The 18479-nt window shown below is 42.3% G+C and overlaps 1 protein-coding gene across 36 annotated transcripts in view; it reads right to left on the bottom strand.

The window, feature by feature from the left end:
* The window catches only part of FBXO15 (F-box protein 15), a 585398-nt gene that overhangs the window by 277649 nt on the left and 289270 nt on the right, over nucleotides 1-18479 (bottom strand). The window lies entirely within an intron of this gene.

Raw genomic sequence — 18479 nt, 5'->3', positions numbered from 1 at the left:
GTGCAAAATGGTAGTCAATAACTGCACACACGATACTCAACGCTCATCAGTTCAAACAATTAATAAAAACCTGTAAACCTTGTTGCCAGATGGGTGTAATTTAACGTGTTTAGAGAATCATCCTTAAAAAGCCAAAATTTAACTTTAATACGGTCAATTACCTACGAGCTCATCCATAAACAAACAAAAAATCAACCCTTGACTCAAAGAAGCCGTGTATAAATGTGAGTATTGATAAGAAAAAAATAGAAGGTTGCCACTACGAGGAAAACACCTAAGAATAGATTTTTTTTTTCCAATAGTGGATGAATAATATTAGCTTCATAATGAGAAAATCTAATTGAGTGTTATATTGAGTATCACACAGGTCAGGCCATACCACCAACAGGCAAAATTTCTCCTTTCAACTTAGCATTTTATTTTGGCATTATTTAGACCTAGTCTAGAGAACAGGAACTACACGTAATAACTGCTAGTCAATCCTGAGACTAGTATGCATGAGGCATCATGCATCGAACTTCCTTTCACATGGTACAAATACACATGTAGCCAGAGAAATCACTACTTTTGGTGTAAGACTGAATTAGTATTGAATAAATATTGACCTTAATTTCCTATAAAACACAGGTGTGAAAGAGAGGACAAGAGATTTGACCCAGGGCACAAAGAAGATGAGGATGAAAGGACAAATAGTACTAACTTTTTACCCTTTTAATCAGCTATACTGGTTTGGGAACATAATAAACACCTAGGAATGTTATTTAAAGAAGTAAAGAGTCATTTGGCCTAAAATTAATTCAAATATATGGTCATAGAAAAGAAACATTCTAATTTGAAGCAAGTTTGAGAATTAAAATTAAGCGGTCCAAAGAGTTTCTGAAATAGTCTTAGAATCAGTGCAAAAAAAAAAAAAATTCAAACAAAACTAAATTATTTTTTCAGTCTTTTGAAATTAAATGTAGGAATACTGTCATTATATATTTTAAAACATTCCAAATAAGGAAGAACTATGATTTTTTTTTAGGGAATTTTTCTACTGAACCATAGTCAGATTGACGTGGATAATGTGTTTCCAAGGTAGACATTAACCAAAAAGAGAGAGGGAAAAAAATAGGGAAAGAGCCAGAAAAACCCATCAGAATTCTCACAGGGATCAATAGACTATGATAAGCTACGTGCTTCAGTGGTATCAGAGCCAGGGAGCTAAGGAAAGATGGGTAAAAACAGTTGGATATTCTCTTTTCGGTTACCTAGCATTATGGGCCAAACTTTATCCCCCTCCAAATTCATATGTTGAAGTTCTAACCCGCCAGACCTCAGAATATGACTGTATTTGGAGACAGGGCCTTTAAAGAGGTAATTAAGATAAAATGAGGTCAACATGACCTCATAAGGCAACATGACTGGTGTCCCTTTTTTTTTTTTTTTAATAAATTTATTTATTTTTGGCTGCGTTGGGTCTTCGTTGCTGTGCGCAGGCTTCTCATTGCGGTGGCTTCTCCTGTTGCAGAGCCCGGGCTCTAGGTGCGCGGGCTTCAGTAGTTGTGGCACGTGGGCTTCAGTAGTTGTGGCTCATGGGCTCAGTAGCTGTGGCTTGCGCGCTCTAGAGCAGAGGCTCAGTAGTTGTGACGCACGGGCTTAGCAGCTCCGCGGCATGTGGGATCTTCCCGGACCAGGGCTCAAACCCGTGTCGCCTGCATTGGCAGGCAGATTCTTAACCACTGCACCACCAGGTAAGTCCCCTGGTGTCCTTTTAAAAAAGAGGCTTTGAAGACACAGACGTGCTTGCACATAGAAGCAAGACCGCGTGAGGACGTGACAAGAAGTCAGAAATCCGCAGTCCAAGGGGAGAGGCCTCGGCAGACACCAGCCCCGTCAACACCTGGATTCTGGACACCCAGCCCCCAGAACTGGGAGAAAATACATTTCTGTTGTTTGAGCAGTCCCCCACCCCAGTCTGTGGTATTTGTTATTGCAGCACTAGCTAAATAATACACCAAATTTGACAGAAGTTCAATCAGTTCAGAGATTAATAAAACTCAAGGTTCAATGCTTCCTTTACACTCCTGGTACTCAGAATGGCAACTGGTCATGGTAAGAGTGTTACTTGAATCAGCAGGGTGGAATGTGTACACATAATTTAATCTCTTTCTATGGTTAACTTATTTAATATTTTTAACGCTAGCATGATCTTTAGATTTTATTATAAAGTTATGTGTATAAATTGGCATTATGTGCAGTATCAGCTGTGAGCCAGAATATTTATAGCATGACTCATTTTAAAATTTCTACAAATGCCAGAACCTCAGCAAGGCATGAGTGCTTTACATATACATCTTTCTCTACACACATATACTCCCAGATTCTCTCTGCTGTCCAAAACCTACTCCATAATGTCAAAATTCTAACACAGCCTTGCCCAGCCCGGGGATAAAATATACAAGGATCAGGGCTGGCCCTGGAATGTCGCAGCACAGAGGACATAAGAACAGCAGTCATCATCATGCTACAGGCAATAAAAGGCACTTAATACATGCGCTTGATAGTAAATATTTAAAATTTACAACAATGCCTCAAAGAAAATATAAACCCCAACAAACAGTTGTTGAAACGGTATTATTTTGTAGATATTGCCTTAAATAAGATATATTACTAAACTTTATTTCACTTGTTTCTTTTTAATTCATTTGGATAGTGCTGATCTTGAAAATTGGGTTTCAGGTTCCGGTTGATGGTGATGAGAATTGTCAGGAAGGGAGAAGAATGGAGATGCTTATGGAAGAATGAAGGTTTCTTGAATGTGAACAAGAAAATGAAGCTGGAAAGGAAAATCAGATAATTCTTGATTGGGGAAGCTTTCCGGTGCATTGAAAGGTGTTGAACAACATCCCTGACCTCTATCCACTAAATACCAGTAGCACCCCAAATTTTGACAATCAAAAATACCTCCAGACATTGCCAAATATCCCCTGGGTAATGAAATTGCCCCCTAGCTGAGAACCGCTGCAATAGAGGCAGGTAAGGTATAAAAGGAAGGTATTTCCTTGTAGCCCGATCAGAAAAAAATGACATGAAATAAGTTAGAGGAAGGTTATTTAGGAAACCCTCTAAATAAGTTAGAGGGTCACTAAGCAGGGACGTTATCATATAGATATTCTGCTTTGTAAAATAACTCTATCAAAGCAAAATACAAGATTGGAAAAAATAATGACATCGATGGGTGGATCAGTGAAGCAACTGGTGACTTTGACCCACGCTGCAGCGAAGTAAGGAGTGACGTTAAACGTCCCAGAACTTGCTGGCTCATTTGGCCTCAACAACCATCCATGTGCTTCAGGAAGAAAAGAGCTAACACTCATGCACTTTGGAGTCATCATAAAATTGGAGTAAAACAGTTCATACAGCCTGCCCATGCTTTGTGATTTAAATACACTTAAAGTTTCAAAGACTTAAAAGCACAGCCAATTTATTTATAGTACTTTATTTATAGAACAGAAACAAAAACATTGCAGATTCTGTTTCTAGTTCATGATTTTAAATCAATTCCAAATGTTCAAACTTTGGGCAAAAATCTCGGGCTACCACTGCCAGGGTTTAGAATGCCTTGGTATACTCTATAGGCAACTTTTTATAGTACCTATTGTCTCACTTTCTTTTCGGAACTACTGGAGCTGAGGAACAAATTCCCCCACCTTCTTATAAGTCTCTGGAGCCCCTGCTTAGGGAGCTGGCCTTGCCAATTGGAAAATCTTTCCTCATTCTCCATCCACCGCCCCATTGTACCAGGTTCTTAATAACATTTAGCTGTAAGGTGTAATTTATAATTTGGGGGTATGAGGTCCAAATAACGTGTGTAAAATACTCAAAGTTTACAATCAGGAGCAGGTAACAATCTGTGTGGCCTCTTGCAGAATGAACATGTGTGGTCCCTTATTCAAAAGTTATTAAAATTTCAAGGGGGGTGGGGCAGCAGAGCATTATACCAAGCCTGGGGCCCTTCTTGGCACAGGAGGACGCCATGTATCTGCACAGGACTCAGGCTCTCTTATGACATTGAGTTGCCTCTGCCACTGATTTTCTGTGTAGCCTTGGGGAAGCCCCTTAGCCTCTGCACATTGTCCCCCCCAACTGAAAACACAGAAAATGATGCCTTCTTAATCCAAGTATGATGGGTATTAATAAGATCAGTTACTATAATCCTCTCATATTTGGAAATCCATAGCCCAAAGGCTGACCTAGAATATTTATGAACATCAATATTCAAATCATTATTATTTCTGCCCTAAACCACTTCGACCTGGCTTACATTAATATGCCTTCTGAATAAAGGAAGAATTAAGTGGGACGTGTCCACGCTATAGATAAATTAGACCTATGAGTAATGAGAGCCTTTTTATATGCCACGGAGGAAAACTCAGTCTCATTACAGCGTGACAGGGCACAGACAGATATCGTTCCTCTTTGTAGTCGGGGATTTCTTTGGCTGTGAGGGTTTTTATCATGGAGAAAAATATGACTAAGAATTGAGAGAGCCTCCTGTCATGTGGTTCTTTTGTAAAGAGCCTGCTTGCAAAATGTACAGCTGCAGCCATTGGCTAAAGAGTAGATTGTTATGGGAAGCTGTGGCGTTGATAAGGACAGTATGGGAATTTAGAATGCACACTTCCCTGAAAGAAGAAACGCTGAGTACCTAAGGCTCTCTTTGGTGTTTGATATATACTCCTTTAAAGGGCCTTGGAACTGGAATTTAGGTCTGTTGTAAAGCTGCTTAGATGCCTAAGTAAAGATGTCGTCTTAGTTAGGACTGATATAACAAAATACCATCCACTGGGTGCTTAAACAGTAGACACAGTTCTGGATGCTGGAAGTCTGAGACCAGGTACCAGCGTGGTTGGGTTCTGGTGAAAGCCTTCCTGGCTTGCAGACGGCTGACTTTCTGCAGGGAGAGGAAGCTCTGGTCTCTCTTCCTCTTCCTGTAAGACCATTAATCCCATCATGGGGGCTCCATCTGCATGACTTCATCTACCTAGTCGTCTCCCAAATACCATCTCCTAATACCATCATTTTGAGGGTTAAGACTTTAATGTATGGATCTTAGGAGGAAACACACGTTCAGTCCATAACAGGGATTATCCAGAGGGAATGAGCCTTTTCCATGTAACACTTTGGGAGGAGTCTGCAGGGATGGGTGGGAAAACTTGTAAATGGACCTCTTAGCATGTGGACACAGTATGACCGAGGGAAGAGGCTGGGCTGAACTTCAGCAGGAAGGATGCCTGGGGGCTGCTCCAACTGTGAGGGTCGGTGCGTGTTACCAAAGGCAACTCAGTTTGAAAAGACGTCCGCACGAGCCAGCTTTGACGGGGTGGAGCACCGAGCCAGGATTTCAGCTGCCTTTTTCATTTGGTTCGGAAGAGTAATGTGGAGTGAGCTGTTCTCCAAGAGACGGCGTTGCTGTTCAAAGTGGAATATCTCAGGCATAGTCCCAGGGGCCAAACCTGCAGCCATAATTAACCATCAGTCCGGGGCAACTGTCATCCAGAGTCATTCTTGAGGGAAAGAATTCAGGTTTATCACCATATCGAAAAGGGTCAAAATTGTTGGTCTGCAGCTATACCCTTCATAACTACCGCCCACCAGGAAAGTCGGGCAGTGGCAGATGTACTGAATAGCTATCCTGAGGAGGAAACTGGGACTCTCAGGCCAAGTAGAATTTCCAGGTGGTGGGGAGGGGTCGTGAAGACAAGCTAGAGCATCTTAGCAGGCTCAGCTCAGCAAGGACGAGCAAATGGGGTCCTTCATTTTGACATTGCACTGTGTTTGTTACCAGCGAGTCAGGAGAAGGCTCAGGAAAGGAGGGAGGGGAGGGGTTGGGGGGGTTTGCATTTATTATTCCAACTATTTCATTTTATGTTCGTTTTCTGTAATACTGTTTAGACTGGAAAGAATCTCTTCCGTTTACTGTCAGATGGGGAAAAGCATCATGATATTAAAAGTGTGATTTGACCAGACACGTGTCACAGGAGCTGGTCTGAACAACTGCAGCACCTCACGTCATCGGTGCTCTGCATAGACAGGTGGATGGATGGACAAACCCATCCCTCCGCCTTGCGAAGGCTGACGATGACTGCAGATACTGCTGTTTTATAGCGGTGCTTTGCATTTTATTCATTCATGAGACATACCTCTCTGGAATTAAATTTTCTTAGCAAATAGTACATTTGCCTCTTAACGCTGTGAATAAAAACATGCCTGGTGAAAAAATAATCACAAAGCCAGAAAATATTAAAACTGACAGGGACTCTCAAAATTCTACCTCTTTGATCATATACCTTTATTTTGTGGAAAAAAAAAAAAAAAGGATGGAGACCCAAAAGGCCAGTAGGTTTTATAAAACTGCAATGGGGATTCAACCTCCACAGCTCCGTTGAAATTGTTCTAGCTAAGCTCATCAGGGACCCTCTAATTGCCCGATTTAATGGATATTTCCTTACTTGAAACTCCCTATCCTCGTGATGGCCATCACACTCTTCTGGGTATTTTTTGACCCTCTGTAGTCATCCCTTACCTATCTCCTGGTGACAGACACTAAGGTGGCCCCATGATCTCCACTCTTGCGTAATACCCTCCGCTTGAGACTGGTGACTTGCTTCTAACCAACAAAAAACACAAGTGTGACAGGGTATGTGTGACTTATGTGTATGTGATTACATTACATCCTGCCAGGAGATTCTCTCTCTCTTGCTGGACATCTTGGGGGCCCTACATGACAAGAAACTGAGGGCCGCTTCCAGGGTCTGAAGGTGGTTCCAGCCAACACCGATCAAGAAACTGGGATGCTCTGTCATTAGCCTGCAAGAAACGGAATGTGCCAACAATCCACTAGAGATACAGCATTAACCACATGACCTGCTAAGAAAATTTTCCCCAGCTGAGCCTCAGATGAGAGTGCAGCTCCAGTCCATGCCTTGACTGCAGTCTTGTGAGACCCCCAAAGCAGAAGACTCAGCTAAGCCATGCCTGGACTCCTGACCCACAGTGTTTTGCTTCAAGCCACTGATTTTGTGGTAAAATTGTTGTACTATGATAGAAAACTTCAGGGGGTTTATTTTTTCGTTCCTTTAAATATTGGTATGTCTCAAGGTTCCGTGAGAGGACCACTGCCTTTTTTCACTCCACACAACCGTCCTTGGTGGGCTCATCTACCCAAGAGCTGATGATTTCCGGATTTTTATTTCTAGCCCAAATCTCCTCCTTGGGCGTCAGGCTGATGCAGCTATCTGATACCTACATTCCCCAGAGGCAGATCAAATTCAGTGTGCCCAGACCATGCTCCTCGTCTGCCCCCCCTCCCCCTCCTGTCTTCTGTAGCTCCATCGGTGGCCTTGTAATCAAACCCAAGCAGGGAACTGTGAGCCACTCTGCACCCTCCTGCTCTCTCCCGCAGTCATAGTTCGTGCCAGTTTACCCATGTAGGGATTTCAGACTCTCTCTCTTCCTCTCATTCCCATCCCCACTGTCTTCACTCAGGCCCTCAGCATTTCTCCTCCCAGCAACTCCTCATCCCCTTACCGTTTTCCCCTCTCAACAGCCTCCAGTGGGAACAATATCCCCTGTGGAAAACACACCCATGGCTCCCTCCGCACGGTGTCCAACCCACACGTCTAAGCCGGCTGCCTCTAGCCTCACCCACCACTACCTAACCGTGTCCATCCCAGAGCAGATGCGTGGTCCACCAGAGGCAGGAAGGTCCTAGCCCTGGCCCATTCTGCTTCTCTCCTCCCTTCTTGTCCTCTAGCTCATCAACTGCTTTCCATCCCGCAAGAAATCTTCTGCCGTCGCCCCTGGCTCTCCCCCAGTGGGCGCAGGGCTCACCTGTGTGCTCCCATAAGCCCCGCCTACCTCTCAGCCTCGTGAGGCGACCATCGGTTTCTCTGCTGTCCTTCCATCTGGATGCACCGGTGCCCTGCCTGCCCTCTGCCTGTGTCACTGCTCTGTTCCCACATCTGAAGTAACACTAGAGGGACACAAGGGCTTCCTGTCCTTACTGTTGTGTCACCGGCACGTAGAAGCACGCCCGCAACAAGGTACTGAATTTTTAAAATCTGTTTAATAAATGAAAATTAAAGCCATATTTTTAAACTAAACACAGAAATTCTCTCTTGTACCCTTAGAGAAATGTTCTCAATGTGTCAGATCATGCAAACTGTATGTTTTCTTTCTTTTTTAATGGATTTTTCTCTAGCTTCATTGAGGTATGATTGACAAATAGAAGTTGTGTGTATTTAGGTTACACACATGATGTTTGTGCTTTGTTTTGTTTGTAAGGTACATACATAGACATTGTGCAACGACCACGATCAAGCTAATTAACACATCCATCACCTCACGTAATTACCTTTTTTGTGTGGTGAGAACACTTAAAATATACTGTTTTAGCAAATTTCAAGTATATAATACAGTATTACTAACTAGAATCACCATGCAATACATTAGCTCCCCAGAACTTTTGATAATCACACATAAAAATACCTTCTAGTCATAAGAGAAGGATAAAAATAAAGAAGGTCTCATGTAAAGGACAATTGTTCTTCTAAGTTTTTCCAGAATAAACGCAGTCCTTCCATTTCTTCCATCTTTCCATTCAGGTATTAGAATATAAAGCAGGACATGAGCAAATAACTTTTCATTGCCTTTCGAGTCTCCTTTATAATTCCTCTGTCACCCTTCATATAATGACCGGATACACTCTAGAGATTACGAGTGATGACAAAGTGGGCAAATTAGTTTAGAATAAAAGTAAAGCTAGTGCTATCGTCTGAAGCGGTAACATGAAAGCCGATGCAGTTTAGATGGCAAAGTTGCTCAGAATCTAAAAATACTCTTCTGGAAATTAAAGAAATTGTAAGGATTATACACTCATAAATGTTAGTTGAATGAATTCACTTTTGAAAACCATTTTCCAAACCTTTATAAGTTCTGCTTAAATGGGCATTAAGTGTTATATTATGGACCCAAGGAACACTTTATGAATGCAGTTTCAAGAATCAACCCCTAGAAAATTAAGAATGGGCTTAAGGAATACATTTAAGCATCTGTTAGAAACTTACAGACTCCAGCTTCAAGACAAGGGAAAACCAACACAGATGACATAATTTCCATAGGAAAAACTCTGAGAAATAAAGATTTTAAGAGCCAGTCATGTCCTTTACCTCTTATTTCTGCAGGAGGCAAAATTCATAGTGGACCCAAGCTGTTGTACAGCAAATTTGGTCTAAGGCTTATATGAAAAGTAGCAGAAAACAATTTTATGGGAAAAAAATATTTCGATGGCCAGATTTCTAACATTGTAAAAAAGGAATAGAGACATAAGCCGAGAAAACCTTAGAGTTAAATCCTTTCTAATCCTGTGTAAAAAAACAAGCTTCAGTTTAGGAATAACACATCAAGATAGGTTCCTACCATGTCTAATTTTATTTGTGTAATTTTATTTCTCCAAAGCTTATTCTAAATGTCACTTTATTTTCACAGGTAACAACATCAATAAATTGTGTGCTTTGATGTCTACAAAATTTTATTTTTGTCACTTTCTTCAATTAAAGCTTTTTGTTATTGTTAATTATTGCACTATATAAAGTAGGAATTCCTTTAGTTTGTTTGAAATTGATCACTTCTTTTACTATTAAGGGAAACCCTCATTAAGGAGGTTCTATCCTTCAAACTACAACAGATAGACATCCCGGGTAAGATGGAGAGTCACCAGCCTGTGCCTAAGGAGGTGTGTGTGAGTGTGGGTGGCTGTGTGCATGTGTGTGGTTGGTGTGTGTGTGCACGTGTGTGTGTGGGTGTGTGCGTGTGTGTTTCAACACTTACACACAGACGCTCTCCTTACCTATTCCAAGGTGAGCTCATCTTTTCTGGGTATTTTCTCCTGACTCACAAGCAGCCAGTTGCCTCTCTAGGTTGTAAGTAGTTGGCGATAATGAACAGGTCGGCAGTGAGACACACTTAGCTATTTAATCTGACTCCGCATGTTTACTGGGGACATTTGAGGCACACAATGATTAACAGGATAAAGCCACATAGGAGGGAGGTGTCCTGGCGAGTAGGGTTCAGGCGGGCAGCCGGAGGTCTGCAGGCGACAGGTCCTGGGGGGCATGTGCGTCTCCACCCCAGGGGATCCAGCCTGGGCTGTAAAGCCAAAGGTTTGGCTGGCACAGGAGTGGCTGTTAAACTCAGCTAAAAGTTAGGCCTGTTGTGCAGATGCTGTCAATTAAAACTCCTCTCCCAAAATAATTTGGCAAAACAGAACTGAATGCAAATCAGTCTCTCCTCGCAGCTATTAGACAGTTTTTCCCACCCACTTCTGTGCGCTGCTATTTCAGAGCTCAGAGGCTGAGGGAGGCCGTGGAGAATTACGTAACGTTAACTGTGTAGAAGCTGTAACTCCTGAAGCTTCTACCACCATCCTAGAGAATCATTCCCACAGTCAGCCGTGAGAAAGCACTAAAGTGGTCCTAAACAATGAGGTGATAAGATTTCTTTTAAGGAAAAAAAAGTCTTTCATCTACTTTTCCACGTTTGCTTTCTCCAAAGTTACACCTATAATTGAAGAAACTTCATACTGAAACTGCCATCAGGTCATTAGATGACGTCAGTATCACGTAGATTGTGGCCTGCATTTTCTGTGCTGGTTCGCCAGCCCCCAAGCTCTGTCCTCTGCCCCGTACCTGATGCCATACGTAACTGCCCTGAGTCGCTGAAGAACATACTTACCCTTCCAAACACCCAGGGCAGATTGTTGGAATCTCTAACTACCTTAAACTCTGTATATTTGACCCCAAGCTCCTTGCAGGAGGGACTATATCTTGAATCCCTCTGTATCCACTTGGAGTATTTAATGTACTAGATTACAATGGTGAACAAATGCTGCTGTGAACTAATGGTGAAACAGAAAGAGTAAAAAACAACCGATTTGTTTACAAAAATTTCACGACGTTGATGAAGATATTGACGCCAACCAGGTAATCAAATTTATATGAGATAAAATTATGTAAGATAAAGCTGCTTTCAAAAGATAACTAATAAGAACCTACTGTATGGCACAGGGAACTCTATTCAGTGCTCTGTAATGACCTATATGGGAATGGAGTCTAGAAGAGAGTGGATGTATGTATAAGCATGGCTGATTCACTCTGCTGTACAGCTGAAACTAACACAACATTGTAAATCAACTGTACTCCAATAAAAAATTAATTAAAAAAAAAAAAAAGATAAAGCTACTTTCCTGCCAGAACGGCTAAAAAATTTAACACCTACTTCAAAAGTCAAAACTTGGGTTGGAAATCCAGCCATATAGATTTGAATTCATGCATTCACCTTTTTTTAAACACATGAGACCCTGCAGTGAACAAGACAGACAAGATCCTTCATCGATCATAAGTTCAAACATTAGTGGCTGGAAGAGAGATAGACAACAGAAAGGATATCAAATAATCATGCAATGGAGTGACAGACAGCGATAACGCTGATGAAAACAACAAAAATTGGGCCAAGAATCTGAGACAGATTGGGAGGCAGGCTGGTGCTTAGAGAGAGCCTTTCGTAGAAGGTCAACCTTTGTGCCCACATCTGAATGGGGGAGGGAGGGAGTCTGGCAAGGATCTGCAGGAAGCACAGGAGCAGCAGGGCAGAGGCTCTGACAAGGGATGTGGTGGAGAATAAATCTGGTCTGGACTTGCTGACTTTGAGAGGCTAAGGCAGCAGCTAAAGTTTGGGGGATGGTTGGGAGCGTGGATGGGGCCAGAGATATAAATTTGTGATTCACGGGTTAATCTATTGCATCTCAAGCCATAGGTTCACACGAGGTCGCTCAAGTCGTCAACGTCTCCAGAAGAGAAGGCTCAGCACTGCTGCCTTTGAAGACTCAGGTATTTGGAGACGAGGAAGCAGAGGCAGGACCATCAAAGATCAAGAGGTGAGAAACAGCCAGCACAGGAGAAGAAAGATCAAGGGAGTTGTGCATCCTGGAAGCTAAGAAAGGAAAAGCCCCAAGAATGAAGGAGATGGCTTCCTCGAGACTGAGCGAAAGACACGTGACCTGTCAGTGTGGACACTGGTGGTTTTAGTGGGGGTGGGAAGGAACACCTGTGTTGTGATGCCATCTAAGTACTTTTACACGTCGCGTGCATTTAAAAACTTTCAGGGCCACAGGACCTTGGATACATATCTATTGTGGCATGTCTTACATCAACCATGAACAGGGGGTTCAGAGAGAATGTCCATGGACGGTTCAAGTAGAGGAAAGGCTCACTGTGTGCAGATGTCTCTGTATAAATAAGAGTCAGCTGAATCCTGCAGGAAACCCCCAGGAGCTCCTAGAGGAGGCTGGTGCTCTTAAAAGGGAGGGGGATGAAAGAAGAAAGGAAAGCTGTTGTCTACTTGCACATTTCTCAGATTCAGACGGAAGGGGATTAGAGCCAAGCTAGATCACTGGACAGTCGTGAACCTGAAGGTGCAAGCTGGCCCCTATATTTTATGTCTGTCTATAGCACCTACCGTACATGAATTAATAAATAACTTTGGTGACCAAAACCCGACAATTAAGCAGTTAAAGTAGGGAAATGCATTTTTTATTGTACTCGTGTAAAAAGTACTGCGGCATACTCCTAGATCCTCCTTAAAGCAAACAGTGGCAACAGCGGAAGCCATTTTTAAATTTTGTTTAGACTTGTTTTTTATAGACTCATAGGAGACTGCAAAGAAGTGCACAGGGAGATCCTCTGCACCCTTCCCCCAGCCACCCCCAACGTGAACATCTTGATTAACTGTAGTAGGATTCCAAACTCAAGAAACTGGCACTGGTACAATCCATAGAGCTTACTCAGATTTTCTTATTTGTACCTGTACTTATGTATATGTATATGTGTGTGTGTGTGCATGGAATTTCATCACATGTATAACCTTGTGTAACCATTACCACAATCAAGATACTTCCCCTCGTCCACACAAGACACCCTCTCGTTGCCCCTTTATAGCCACACCCATCCCCTTCCTCCACCACCCCAACTCCTGGCAACGAATAATTGATTCTCTGTCTCTAAAATTATGTTATTCTGTGAGTGTTACATCAACGAAGTCATGCAGTAGGGACAAACATCTGTGTGCAGTTTCCTGCATGAAAATGAGTCTTCATTTTCCTGTGATAAATGTCCCAAGGTGCCATTGGTAGGTCATATGCTAACTCAATTATTCATTTTGAAAGGAGCTGCTGATGCAGAAACCATTTTTAATATCATCTCAAGAGACAGACGCTGATTCTGCAGTGCTTCCATTTTCTTTTTTCTGCCTCCTAAATATTTCTTTCCAACATCCACAATCCTAAATAAATTACCCTTCCTCACTTCTGCCTTAACTGTTCCAAGAGCCTGCTAATGCTCTCCCTACCTCCGGTCTTTCCTGATTCCAATAGTTTGAAGCGATGATCTGGAAACAGATTTCAAGGGAAAGGAGTGATAGGAAGCTGTCAGTCCCTAACGTGGCTTTAAGAGCCGCAATGCTCATCACCAACCTCAATCTCACCATTCCACCCCAAACCCCTACACTCTGAATTGGATCACTCAGAGCTTCTTTTAAATGTCTAACAGGGAATGTTTTCTCTCACCACTTCGCTATTGTGTAGTACTCCTTCTTCCTGGAACATTCTTCTTCTCCTACTTACTGCATCACATATACGATGAAATACTCAGTTGTGAGAGGAAAGAAATCATGTCGCATGTGACATGGATGGACCTTGAGGGCATTTTGCTAAGTGAAAGAAGTCAGACAGAGGAGGACAAATACTGGATGACTTCACTTACATGTGGAATCTGAAAAGGCTGAATCATAGAAATAGAGGAGGATGGTAGTTGCAACAGTCGGGGGTGGGAGAAATGTAGAGATCTTTGTCAAAGTATGCAAACTTCCAGTTATAAGATGAATAACTTCTAACTTACAGTATGGTGTCTAGAGTTAATAAGACTGTATTATATACTTGAAATTTGCTAGGACAGTAGATCTTGAATGTTCTCAGCACACCAAAAAATAAATTAAAAGATAATTATGTGAGGTGGTGGAGGTGTTAAGTACCCCTATAGTGGCAATCAATTCACAGTATGTAAGTGAATCAAATCATTATGTTGTATGCCTTAAGCTTACACAAGGTTGTATGTCAAGCATATCTCAATAAAGCTGGGGGAAGTCAGAATTCAGAATTCAAAGTTGTCTGCAATAGAAACAAAGATTAGAAGAAAAACAAAAGATGGATTTAAATTAGTAGAATTTGGGAAAAAACATATACACCAAATTTTGAAGATTTAGAACCAAAAAAAGGAAAGCATTTCAGTGATACTCTTTTTGGATGTATAGGGTTCAATAAAATATATGATTCAAGTTAATTTTACCTGTTTCCCCTTAGGTTTTTTTAATGTGGTTACTATAAAAAGTAAATGTACATATGTGGCTCAAAATATATTTCTATTGCACACACCACCCTAGATTATTACCTCTTTAGAAATATATATATTATTTTTTCACCAGTTTATGTCCTGTACCTAGAACAGTTCCTGAATATTTAGCAGATATGGAAGAAGGAAGGAAGGAAGGGAGGGATGGAGGGAGGGAGAAAATGAGGGAGGGAGGGAGGGAAATGAGTTTAGGAATGATTTTACACATATAAAATTTAAGTTGCCAAGTGCAGCATAAAGGATTCTTCCCTTCCCTTTGCCTTTCTGCCACACCTCAACTGGCAAGTAGTTGATTTATTCAGGAAGTTGAGCAGAAAGATGCTGATACTTTTGCATTGTACCTCCAGGAAAATTAAGAAATGACTCCTTTCATGAAAGGATTCAGTAAAGTGCATTGTAGAGCTGCACTGTGAAAATCTTCCAAAGGCTTTCGGTCATTTGGGGCAGACGCTTTCCCCACAGGCAAGCAGATCTCTATTTGGAGATGGCACATCCGCTCCTGGGACCACTGAGGGCCCCTCCTTGCCCTGCAGGAGCTGGAGGCCAATGGATTTCTTAAACGCTAGAGGTGGGCTTCCTTCAATTGTTCCACTTCTTCTGGGTTAATTTTGAAGAGGAATGAACCAAGGTGACTCAGCCACAGCCCTGCAGGAAAGGAACAAACCTAAGTGGCATTAATGTATGGTTTGCAGAGTCAACTTTTGAGAGGAATCAACCCACCCTGATTCTCTGCTCCCTTAAAAGACTTTCCTTCTTCCTCCACCCTCAAGTCTAGTGAAGGACTCAGTCCTGTCCGACCATCAACAGGGAGAGAGTCAAGATGAGGGGGACACACCAAACTTTCTCTCTATTTCACTTTGGTTTTAAGAAAATCCTTGAGTGATTTCTCTAGTGACTATTTACCCTTCCTGTTTCTATAGCCTGTATCTTAGTATATCTGCTTTTTATTCTTAGCTCTTAGTCTACAAACACTCTTCTGAATTGCTAATGTGAGCATATATTACCATTCATCCACTTCTTTGCTACCTGTGGCCGAAATTGCTATGCATTCAACAAAACCTGTTTCCAGTTCACCGGAGCAGATCGCTAGATAACACTTCTCAAACTTCCTCAGAGTTAGATGTGGCCAGTGGTCTTTGCCAATCTAGCACCAGCCACCTCCATACCTGGCTCCCATCAACCTTCCCCACAGCATCTTTCCACCTCCATCCTTCCAAGATCAGAGGTCCCAGCAAGGGACCCTGCTGCCCTTGGGGATGGCTGAGCCACAAGATAAAGGGGCCTCGTTTTCTGAAACACCGCAGGAATGGCCACTGAACAGCTCTGTGAATCTAGCCCTGCAATAATTAGGAGGAAAATTCACAATTATCCTGAGTCTCTACTACAGAGGAAGTGGATAAAAGAGTGCTGGTGTGTTGACAACTGTTGGCCGACATTAGTAGGAATCCAAAAAGAAGCGAGCTTCGAAAGAGTTGGCTGGCTTTCCAGCAGAGATCAAAGGAAAAAGAGCCACAGATTCAGAGCCATACATGGTTGAAAAAGCCACCTGCTAAGAGAAAGTGCTAAGGTGTGCACTGGTCTCAGTCACAAAGGCCCGATAAAACTTGTCAGTAGAACAAAGAAGCTCAGCTTTGTAGCGAAGGTCAGATCAAGGGTGTCACCAAAGTCTCTTATTTCAAATCAACCCAAGCTGTGAGGACACTGCGAGTCATAGGGTCCAGGGAGCAATGAAACAAATCAAGCTTGATGGTTATGCCTTGGAACAAACTCTGGGTATGGTTGTTAAGGCACGTGGAACTAACAAGAAGCAAATACATGAGAAACTTACTGAATTTTGAGGAAATGTTATTGACAAAGAAACTGTAAGCACAGTTTTCACACTTTTTATGTTTCGATGCTTAAAATAAGCTTTGGGCCCCAAAACTCACCTGAGCAGGAAGCAGACAGTAAAACCTGTGCACAGTCAGGGAGAACTTACTCACCATCCGTACTTCAGGTGTGGCCACCAGGGGTAAAGGAGAAAGGGCATGAAACAACGAACGCATGCCCAGGACAGGAATGCCAGCTTGGAGGATTTCAGGATGAGTATGGACTAGGGGCTGCCCTATGTATCCCATTTTTCCTTTCCTAAATTTGAGTTTTATCAAGATTACACCATCCCTTGTTTACCACCGTACGTGGGGTGAGGAGAGAGGCCCGCACATCCTCTGAAGAGGCTGGGCTTGGCCCCGGATGCCCTGACTGTTGGGATTCATCCTGACTACACTGGGAAGGTAGTCAGAAGACTGAAGCATACCTTTAGTGACCGAGAAAGTAGAACATGGCTGATGCTTTTAGGTGTTCACACAACCACTTTCCTTTTCCTGCTAAGTGCACAACTGGTCTTTATGTCCCACTGTCTTGCAGACAAGTGTACCCATGTCACAGTTGTGGTCAGACAAGATGGGCAGAAGTGATGGTTCCTTCTTCCAGGATTGATCCCACAATGATCCTCCACTCTCTCTCCTTTTCTCATCGGCCGGCTGGCACCGCTGATTCAGCAGGAGGTACCAGAGCTCCAGGAGCCACAAGATGGAAGGTGCCTGGGTCCCTGAATCACCACCTGGAAGGCTGCTTGCTGAATGTCCATATTGTCCTGTTACATGAGGGAGAAATAAACTTCTACTGTGTTAATCCACTGAGATCTGGGGATAGTTTATTTTAATAGTAAAACTACCCTATCTAATAAAACTTTTCTAAAGGACCATAATTTGTGAAAAGTTGACTAAACACCCATTCTGTAAGAGAAGTTTTCTGATAGTCACAAAATACAGGAGCAAGAGATGGTCTCTGTCCTCCAAGTGCTGATAATCTAGTAAAAGCCATCTTACATCCACTTATAGAAGTGGATTTATTATCCAGGTATTTTTGTTTCCAAAATCCCTTTCATATGACAGACGAGGATAAAAGGATAAGCAAATTGCTTTCCAAAAATATGAGCAGGTTGCAAACTAAACTCACTTAAATTTCAAACCCTTTCCCATCCTCTCAACACCATCCTGCAAGTGCACAAAAGAAAAGGCCAAACAACAAACCAGGAGGAAGAGAGGGACCGTCTACAGAAGAAAATCCTCAGTTCAATAAAAGGCTCTGATTTCTCATCCAGCCACCACTTCCCAGGACATTATTAAATTACATACTTATGTGATTACACAACTCCAGAACTGGATAGAATTTTAAGGATGCTACAAAGGCGTTAAATGACTAGATCAGCAGAAAAATGACAGAGACTGAAGTCCAAGCTAATTCCAAAGTCTGCATTCCCACTCTAAGGAGGCTGTGATATCTTTCTGTGCTCATGGAACTATTAGCAATTTCCAGACCATCCTCAGCAATGATCATCAAAGAAACCTATTGTTATTTGTCACTCTTCCTTAAGGAAAGTATGGGGCCACTTCCCCTTCTGCATTTAGAAGAGCCCAACTTTTTATTGCTGTGCCTCTTACTAGAATAAAGAAAGAATCTTATGTTATGTTGCTTGAGGCTACATGTTTTTCAAACCAAAAGCTTTTCCATCCCTGATCGCAAATACTGAACTCGAGCTCGCTACCCATCTGAACCTCCCGGTCCATTTTGTAGTCCATGATAGGTTTCATTCCATGATTTTCAAATCCTCTTCCCAGGATCTTCAAAGAGCAAAGAAATGTTTGGCGTGGCAGCAATAATCCATGAGCACAAACGACTTAGCGAAACTTTTGAAGCCAGAGGCAATGTAGGAATAATATCGTCCTCTTGCAGAAAGGAAAATGAATAGTCAAATGCAAAGTGGGAGGAAGCTAAGCAGGGATTGGAGGGAAGTTGTTTACACGTAGGTTTTTCACTTGATGATGAAATGCTTTAGTTTGTTGTACAAAACAAATAAACAAACAAAAAACAAAGAATTATTTTACACTGGGAAGAAAATATGGAACGAAGGCAGAGAGGTTGCTATGATCT

Source organism: Balaenoptera borealis (assembly GCF_965194805.1).
Source record: "Balaenoptera borealis genome assembly, chromosome: 14".
NCBI lineage: Eukaryota > Metazoa > Chordata > Mammalia > Artiodactyla > Balaenopteridae > Balaenoptera > Balaenoptera borealis.
The sequence above is the reverse complement of the archived record's forward strand: the minus strand, read 5'-3'. Positions and strand labels throughout refer to the sequence as shown.